Genomic DNA, 10365 nt, shown 5'->3' on the forward strand with positions numbered 1-10365 from the left:
ATTTACTTTATTATTTCCTTTTCAGTGTACTTGAACCTACTTATTTGACTACCTTAGATAAAAACCGTAACAATAGAAATTGATAGATTGACAATTTGGTCTCTGTGGGAACGATAATCTTTTGTATTACTTTGAGATGTTCCGTATACTTGCGGATAGAAAATCGCACACCCCTCAAGTTTTTGGCGCTGTTGTCCGGAACCAGTTACGTCAAATTTTCGTACCCTATTGTTACATCGTCTAGACTAAGGACCTATTAGCCGGTAAATGCGAAAAACTCGCAGTACCGGAAGTTTAGAAGATTCAATAGCAGAACTAGAGCGATACGCTCGCGCACGTCGTTTGCTCCAAATAATTAGGAGAGCAATGGCCGAAGATCAAAACCGAAGACCTCTTAAGGAATTCACCCAGCCTTCTAACGAAGAACCTAGTTCTAGTATAGTAACCCCGACTATTCCTGCTAATAATTTCGAATTAAAACCCTCTTTATTACAACTAGTTCAACAAAATCAATACGCGGGTCTCGCTATAGAGAACCCAAATCAACATTTAAAAGTTTTTATCCAATTAGTTGATACATTGAAGACCAATGGTGCTTCACTTGAGGAAATTCGTCTAAGACTATTCCCGTTTTCCCTCAGAGATAGAGCGTGGTCTTGGTTAGATTCCCTTCCGGATAACTCGATAACTACTTGGGAAGACCTCAGGAGAGTGTTCCTTGCAAGATATTTTCCCCCGAGTAAGACAGCTATCCTTCGAAACCAAATAACCCGATTCACTCAAAATCAGGGTGAATCACTTTTTGAAGCTTGGGAAAGATATAAAGAACTACTAAGAGCTTGTCCACACCATGGCCTAGAATAATGGCTGATTATTCACACCTTTTATAATGGACTTCACTATAACACAAAGATGTCCATCGACGCTACCGTCGGTGGTGCTCTAATGAACAAACCTTACCCCGACGCTTGCACTCTCATCGATGATATGGAACAAAACCATTAACAATGGGAGTTAGAATAAGCATCAATGGAGAAAAGGGATACTAAAGGAGGAATGCATGAGGTTAATTGTATGGACATGATGAAAGCTAAAATGGACGCTTTAGCCCTGAAGGTTGAACACATGTCGGAAAATCCTACCGCCGCAGTAGCTGTAGATTGTGAAATCTGTGGAACCAAAGGATATTTTGCACCAGAATGCAATTTGTTAACTGGATCAAACTCAGACCAGGTCAATTATACCCAAGGAAACCCATTTTCAAACACTTACAACCCTGGATGGAGGAATCACCCAAACTTCTCTTATAAAAATAATAACCATATTCAAAACTCTACACCTCAAAGGCCACCAGGTTTTCAAGCTCAAAGACAAATCCAACCTATGCAGGTCGTTCCTCAAAAGCCAAACCTTGAGAAAATCATGGAGAACTTCATTTCGGCCCAAACTCAGCAAAACAAAGAGTTCCTGAACCAAGATATTCATATAAATGAACTTTACACAGAATTAGGAACTAAGGTTGATTTAATAATCACTCACAATAAGATGCTGGAAACCTAAATCTCACAAATAGCACAACAACAAGCCCCTCAGGCCACACCTGGTGGGTAATTTCGTGGACAATCGCAACCCAACCCCCGAGGGCAAGCTAACGCTATTACGCTGCGAAGTGGGTCCACTTATGACAAACCTGTAAAAACAGCCTTGAGTGAACCAAAGGCTTCTAAGAAAAACGTTGTATCTATAGATGAAGTGGAGGAACTAGAGAGACAAAAGGACCAGGAAGTGAAAGATAAGGGAGAAGATAAAGATAAAGTTTATGTTCCACCCTCTCCTTATAAACTACCAATTCCATACCCGCCAAGACTTAAACAGACAAAATTGATAACCAATATAAAAAGTTGATAAAGGTGATCGAGAAACTCCACATAGAAATCCCTTTCACCGAAGCCATCACCCAGATACCATCTTATGCTAAATTCTTTAAGGACATCTTGACCAACAAACGTAGGCTGGATGATACCAAACCTTTAGAGTGCAACTCCATTGCTGAGAATAAACTTGCTAAGAAGGAGAAAGATCCCGAAAGGTTTTCCATACCTTATATTTTAGGGAATCATGTTATAGACAAAGCATTCCTAGACTTGGGAGCAAGCGTAAGCTTGATGCCTTTAGCAGTTTGTAGAAGGCTAAACCTAGGAGAATTGCAACCGACTAAGACGTCTCTTCAATTAGCCGATAGATCTGTAAAATATCTAGTAGGCATATTAGAAGACATTCCAGTTAGAATCAGACAACTTTATATCCCAACAGATTTCGTGGTAATGGACATTAAAGAAGACAGCGAAATCCCAATCCTCCTTGGTAGACCCTTCTTATCAAAGCGGGAGTCATAATAGATGTTAAAAGAGGAAAATTAACTTTTGAAGAAGGTAATAAAAAGATAGAATTTATACTTTCCAAATTCCTAATGGCACCAGTCATAGAAGACTCATGTTATGCCATCGATATCATCGATGAATGCATAGGGGAGCTAGATAAAAAAGGACCTCCCAAGACGATGAAATATTCCTCAACTCCCATAAGAGAAGACGACAAATTTAGACTAGAGCCTTTCATGGATGACAACCTTTATGAATGCTTAGCACTTACCCCGAACCATATACCATGTCCTAAAAAACCATCTATAGAACTTAAGGAACTACCCAAGAATCTGAGATATGAGTTTTTAGATGAAGAACTAAATCGCCCAGTTATAGTGAACGCCACATTGAATGAAGATGAACCGAATCAAGTTTTAGATATCTTACGAAAGTATCCTTCATCTTTGGGATATAACATATCTGATCTCAAAGGGATAAGCCCATCCGTGTGCATGCACCGGATCTTGCTGGAGGAAGATTCTAAACCTTCCAGAGAACATCAACAAAGGATAAACCCTATAATGAGTGGTGTGGTTAAGAAAGAAGTACTAAAACTACTAGAGGCTGGTATTATTTATCAAATTTCAGATAGCAAGTGAGTGAGCCCTGTACATGTGGTAACTAAAAGAGGAGGTTTCACAGTTATGGAAAATGAGAAAGGAGAGCGTGTAGCTAAGCGTATAGAAAGCGGTTGGTGTATGTGCATCGACTACAGAAAACTAAATAAGGTGACTAGGAAAGTTCATTTCCCCCTCCCATTCATAGATCAAATGCTTGAGCGCCTAGCTAGACACTCTTACTTTTTCTATTTAGATGGATATTCGGGATTTTTCCAAATTCCCATTCACCATGAAGATCAAGAGAAAACAACCTTTACATGCCTTTACGGAACATTTGCCTATAGATGAATGCCTTTCGGACTTTGCAATGCCCCAACCACCTTCCAACGCTGTATGATGTCAATATTAACAGATTTCCTCAATGAGATTATGGAAGTTTTCATAGATGATTTCTCAGTATCTGGATTCAGTTTTGAAAACTGTTTAGCTAACCTTGAGAAAAGTCTAGAAAGATGCGTGGAAGTAAACCTTGTGCTAAGCTAGGAAAAGTGTCACTTTATGGTTACCGAAGGAATAGTATTAGGACACATAGTCTCGGAAAAGGGCATTGAGGTTGATAAAGCCAAAATAGAGGTTATAGAAAACCTCAAACCACCTAAGACCATTAGGGAAGTCTGAAGTTTTCTTGGACACGCTGGTTTTTACCGACGCTTTATTAAAGACTTCTCTAAAATAACAAAACCTCTGACTAGCCTTCTAATGAAAGATGTCGAGTTTATTTTTGACGAAAAATGTATTGAAGCATTCAACCTTTTGAAACAAGCACTGATTTCCGCACCTATTATGCAACCTCCAAGTTGGAACCAACCCTTTGAAATCATGTGTGATGCTAGCGATTACGCTGTTGGTGCTATTCTAGGGCAAAGAAAGGACAAGAAATTACATGTAATTTACTATGCTAGTAGAACCCTGGATGCCGCCCAACTTAACTATGCAACAACCGAGAAAGAACACCTTGTTATTGTTTTTGCTATTGATAAATTTCGATCTTTCCTGGTCGGAGCTAAAATTATAATTTATACAGATCATGCAGCTATTTGATACCTAATAAGCAAGAAGGACGTTAAACCTAGGTTACTTCGACGGGTCCTTTTACTGCAAGAGTTTGACCTGGATATTCGAGACAAGAACGACACAGAAAATGTAGTCGCTGACCACCTTTCTAGGCTTGAATATTTAAAACCATACCTAGTGCCAATAAATGACTATTTTACCTATGATAGACTTATGGCTAAAATCGAATCCATTCAAGATAATACCTCCGATTTTCCAATGGATTGGAACATTGAAATAACTCTAGCAGTGACCAACATACCTTGGTACGCTGACTTTGTTAATTACCTAGTTGTTGATATCATACCCCCCGACCTTAACTACCAATAGAAGAATAAATTATTTAGTGATGTGAGATATTTTTATTGGGACGAACCACTCCTTTTCAAAAGAGGGACAGACGGCATTTTTCGTCGCTGTGTCCCTGATGAAGAGGTAGAAAACATCATAAAACATTATCGCTCCGCCCCTTATGGTGGACATGCAGGCACATCTAAGACATGCGCTAAAACTCTCCAAGCCGACCTTTACTGGCAAACATTATGGCGCGATGTTCATGCTTACATTGTCAGATGTGATCGGTGCCAATGTACTGGGAACGTCTCAAGGCATGACGAAATACCATTAAGAAATATCCAAGAAGTAGAAATCTTCGATGTTTGGGGGATTGATTTTATGGGACATTTTCCATCATCAATGGGAAATAAATATATCTTAGTAGCTGCTGACTACGTGTCTAAGTGGATTGAGGCTATAGCCTCACCTACAAATGACACAGGAGTAGTGATTAAATTATTCAAAAATAACATATTGCCTAGATTTGGAGTACCGCGCCTAGTTATAAGTGACGGTGAATCACATTTCATATCCAATTTTTTTGATAAACTTTTAGATAAATATGGATTTAAGCATAGAATAGCAACACCATATCACCCGCAGACTAGTGGAGAAGTGGAAGTATCAAATAGGGAGATTACACAAATATTAAAGAAAACGGTTTCAATATCTAGAAAATATTAGTCTCAGAAGCTTAAAGAAGCATTATGGGCCTATATAACCGCTTATAAAACCCCTATAGGAACCTCCCCATAGGCAGATAGTTGTAACACCTCAAAATTTGCCCTCCTCTCTTGGGACTAGCATTAACATATTTGCATATCATTTTAGGGCATTAGGCATTTCATATTGCATAACATGTGGTTACATAGTGCAAGCCATCTTCCCAAGTCTTGATCAGGAGATGAGGAAGTTCAAAGGTGCAAGCCTAGGGTTTTATTGACTGATCATGGCCATCTGAGGATTGGACTGTGAATTAGGGTTTCATGATTCTCAAGGGTATTGGTCTTCATGTTGATTGAATTGATACATCATCATCATCATGGTGGGATGTCATCAGAAGATTGAAGAAGATTCCTTGAGATTAGGGTTTTGACCACTGGTCAACCCTAATCAGTTGTATTGGGCCAAGCAAGGCTGGATCAGGAGATGGGGTTTGAGATGGAGATGAGGTTCATTTTGTGGTTATATGGTGCTTATTGAGGCTAGGGTGTCACCTTTGAGCCATTTCAGTTGGAGATTGGGGTTCAAATTGATCTGTGCATTGCCTGATTCATCTGTCAGTTGAAAAGTCAACTGTGGTCAACTGTACATGATCTGATGGATGTGGAGGTGGAAATGAGTTAGACACACTTCATTCATGTTGGAACAAGTGTTAAATGACATTGCAAAGCTTAAAATTGAAGAAAATCAAGTCAGGACAAAAACTGCCAAAAATAGCAAGTGACTTGTAATTGAAGTTTCCCAAAATGGAAAGTTTTTGACCTCAAAAACAGAAGTCCAAGGAAGCTTCAAATGAAAAATTGTTCAACATGACAGATGTAGATCTTGTTCTCACCTTTCCAAAAAGTCCAAGAACTTGAAAATCCAATGTACGGTTTGCAAAATATGGCTCATTGAATTTCAGAAAAGACCGTAATCAGGAGGCCATAACTTCCACATGGTTTGTCCAAATTGCAAGTTCTTTATATGCACAAACTCCATTTGACATGTACTTTGAGGGTGCATCATTGGATTTGTTCAAAAATGGCCAAGGCAAAAAGTCACTTTTCAACTGGATAGCTGAATTGGACCAGGGGCAAAATTGTCCAAATCTCAAAATAATTGGAATTTTTGAATGGGACTTTTTCCAACACCTCAGGAATGACATTTAGAGTATGTTTGAATATTCATTTCATGGCTATGTCTCATAATGTGAGTTTTGGCAGGAAAAGTGAAAGTGCACAAATTGGCCTTTTTCTACCACATAGTGAAATTGCACAATAGGCATCCAATTGAGGTGGGAATTGTTTCTACATATTACAAGTGGTATTTTGGACATGTTGAAACCATAATTCAGCTGCTATTTGGACTGTTATAAGGCAAGGGCATTTTTGGCCAAATTGAAGAAAAGTGCATTTAGCTTAACATTGCAATTTTGATTAATCATTTGTTAATCATGATTAAGGCTGAGTATATATATTCCTAATCACTCCATAATCATAACTGAATATCACAATTACCAAGAACAGATCTAGATCTCTCACATTCTCTCCATTTTTGCTCAAGAACACACTAATCTTCAATCTCAAATTTCTTCATCAATCTTGGACCAATCTTCACAATTCTTGTTGCATTCGATCACAAACTTCATCTTCTCCAACTGTTTTGAAAGATTGAAGCCTGAAGAGCCTTGCATCGCAACTGTCCAATACCACATCAACAATGGTGAATTGCAATTTTGAACAATTGGAGCAAAGTTGATCAAGCCGGAACATCACATACTACTTATACGAGCTGGCACTGCTTCTGTTTATGCAAATCGCGCGCCATATCCACCGATTACACCGCTGCCATAGCAGGTTCGTCCAGGATTCGATTCGTTTGTTTCATTGAATTAAGGTGTGCGTGTTGTAGTGCATAGTGTGTAGGTTATCGTGCTGCTTTCGGAATTGAAAATGATTGAGCGTAGTGTGAGAAATCTTGACTCGAAGTTTTGACGTAAAACCCTAACTCATTCGATTCTGAAGATTTAGAAATTGTTAGGTTAATTGGAGTTAGGATTTGTGTTCTACGCGTTCATACGGTTCCAACGGATGTAATTTCGTTAATTTTGGTTAAGGTTTGAGTGGAACGTGTTCTTGAGGTTCATCGAATTTTCTGGAATTTTTGCGTGTTGAAGATGATGAGGAAGAGCGTTTGATCTTGTTTCCCATTCAAATATTTGAATTACATGTTTCCCGCCGCGCCAAAAATTACCATAATGCCACTGCAATTTCATTAATTTAAGTTAATTCATTTTAATTATTAAAAAATTACCATGACTTTAAAAAATCGTAAAAAATAGTAAAAAAATCCAAAAAATATGGAAATTTTTTCTATAGCTTCCTTGATGAGTGTAGGTTTTTTTTGACCTATTGGTCAAAGTTGTGCTTGGCAATTTTTTTAGTTGACCTAGGGTTTTCCAATGTATGTCACATTTTGATACATGTTTGTAATTTGATCATGAAATGCTCATAATGTAGAATAAATTCTTGAAAATTTTTGTGGTGGTTCTTGACTCATTGAGGATTATTTATATGTAAATTTCATGAATTTTTGATACCTGGTTAGAGAGCAGCAAATTCTGGAACTTAGGTGTGACAATTTGTGTCACACCTCATTATGTCAACTTGCAGAATTTTTTTGAGTGACCTATACATGTTAGAATTGGCTGAAATTTTGCATGATGGTTAGTTAGCATGTCGTGATGTTGTATGAATTTTTGTAGAATTTTTCACTGCATTTTCTATTTGATCATGATTTTTCATTTCTGGAGATCATTTGTGCAAGCTCATATGACATAGGTTGGTAGAATGATTGGGAAATGCTCACATTGTATTGTATGGCCATGAAATTTGATATGCATGAACTAGACACATTTTAGGACCTCCTTGTTTTGGTCTCATCCATTTCTTTTTTGTTTTCAATGAGATATGAATTTTTGAAGTGGATGTATGCATTGATGGTATGAATTGAAGCATGAAATGGTGTCTGTTTTTGTTGATTTTCATTGACATGGTTCCATTTGCCCAATTGAGCTCAAATTTGACATGGTAGATCTTGATTGACCCCTGTTTAGGTGTATTTAATTTGAGATTTTTTTGATGTGTTTTGGCATGGCTTTGAATGCAATACTTCTGTTTGTATATTTGGTGCTTCATTTGAACCAATATGGATTGTTTTGTGCATAACATGAGCTTGGTGGATGATATAAACATGAGACCAATGATGTTTGCTTGTGTTTGATGTTAATTTGATGTTGGTTAATGAATACCTTGCTGTTTTAACTTTTTTCTTGCTTTTGGACCCTAGGCTTGGCCTAGTGGTCTAGTTGCTAATATTTGCTTGATTTTTCAGGATCAAAAAAGCAATGTACATGGAGAATGATACAAGTTGATTTTAATTGATGTTGTGGATGTTTGTACACTAACATAACATTGTTTTGTAGGTGTTGGAGCTGGGGCTTAAGCCTTGAGCTTGCTTTGTGTTGTATTGTTTAAGCTGTTTAACTGTTTGCTTTACAGTTTGTCTGATTGAGTACTGACTGAGGTTGATTGTTTCCAGGTACTTTAGTTGCTCAGTTCCTTGTGAACTATTGCTTTGCTTTGCTTTGCTTAAGCAACTTGCATAGAGGTAATTTCTTAAAACTTCATGTAGTCTGGAGACCCGGCTGTTACCGGGCCGGGCAAATTGTCTGAAGTCCTCCTTAAGAGGCAATGCTTGTGTATGTTTATTTTTAAGCCAAGCAGGAAAAGCCCTTCAAGTAAGGCAATTGGTGGAAGGTAGGGACAAGCAACCTGTCCCCCACTATTCAGTGAGTCTTCTCCTTGCTCCCATTACATGGTTGTAGCATTGAGATCAAAAGCCCAAGATCTTGTGCAGTGCACATTGAGTCAGAGTCATCGAGTATAGAAGGGTTCCCCTATTCTGGACCCATGCTCATTTGTCAGCTCTCCCTGGTTAGGGATATGAGCTGTGAGGTCTGATCCTCACTTCATCCTTTCATCTGCTTCACCTTAGCCTCGTAATGGCAAGGTTAAGAGCAAACACAGCCTGTACAGACGATTGCTTAGGCAGTCAAACCTGATTGATTGAGCCCCCTTGTTTGGCTATAGTGCGTGTTATGTGGATATCTGATTGACATGCTTGTTTGAGATACCTGTTCTCAGTTGATGATATATGATTGTATGCTTGTGTGCTAGCTTCTTTCCTGGTTAGGTTAGTTTGCTTATGCAAGTAGGATAGAAAACCGAACTTAGGGTTAACGATGCATGACAACATTAGGCTCGAGTCTCAGCTCCCTAGTTGTGTATCTTTCCCCGGTTTCTGGTTAGCAATTTAGTCCCTTTCAGGGGAACTACATCGCCCTGATCCTCGTTCCAGACGAGGTATGTAGGCAGGTGGTCGTGCGAGACCACTCCGGGCAACCTTTTTCTTTTTTGCGTGTGTTTACCTGTTATCTGATTGTGTTTGGGTTCGGATGCCGACGTAAGCCCATTGATTGGCAGTTGGGCTCCACGTTTGCCCTTTTGAGTGTGTTTTGGTTCGGATGCCGACGTAATTCCATCCAGTGGTTGTCGGGCTCCATGTTTGCCACCCTTGCTTGTTTGTTTTGTGTTGTTTGGCGTGCGTAAGCCGAACTACAGTGGCTCTGATTCTTGTTCCAGACAAGATATGTAGGCATAAGGTGCGATACCTTATCGAGCCCGTTCCTCTTAATCCCACCTGCGTTCCCCGTGTGTGTGTGTGATGTTTAGCAACCTTTTCTTTATTCTAGGACGTGGATCCCTAGGAGTACCTAGGACGTGAGGGGTGCTAATACCTTCCCCTTGCGTAACCGACACCCGAACCTTTTCTCTCTGGTCGCGAGACCATGTCTTTCCAGGTTTCTCTGAGCGTTTCCTTTCCCTATCTTGGGATAAATAACGTTTAGTGGCGGCTCTGTGTGTTTTATTTTTAGGCTCGCCGGTTGATTTTTCGCAGGATGCGACAATAGTGTCTATCTTTCCTTCTTTATTCCCCACTGAGTTATGTCCTCGTGGATGATTATTTTTTCAGTTTCCTCCCTAGTTGTGTATCGGGATGGAATCACTCCCCTGAGTTATATCCTCATCGGGTTGAGTCTTGTTTTATTGTGTCTTTCCAGTTTGTCCCTAGATTGACTCCTTTCTTGTTATCCCCTGTAGTTCCCT

At 39.1% G+C, this 10365-nt stretch overlaps 1 non-coding gene across 1 annotated transcript; it reads right to left on the bottom strand.

The window, feature by feature from the left end:
* Positions 1-750: 750 nt before the first annotated feature.
* On the bottom strand, positions 751-857 carry LOC127088870 (small nucleolar RNA R71). The gene has a single exon (XR_007790681.1). It is a non-coding gene; the product is annotated as a small nucleolar RNA R71 (small nucleolar RNA).
* Positions 858-10365: the final 9508 nt, after the last annotated feature.

Source organism: Lathyrus oleraceus, chromosome 5 (assembly GCF_024323335.1).
Source record: "Lathyrus oleraceus cultivar Zhongwan6 chromosome 5, CAAS_Psat_ZW6_1.0, whole genome shotgun sequence".
Lineage (NCBI taxonomy): Eukaryota > Viridiplantae > Streptophyta > Magnoliopsida > Fabales > Fabaceae > Lathyrus > Lathyrus oleraceus.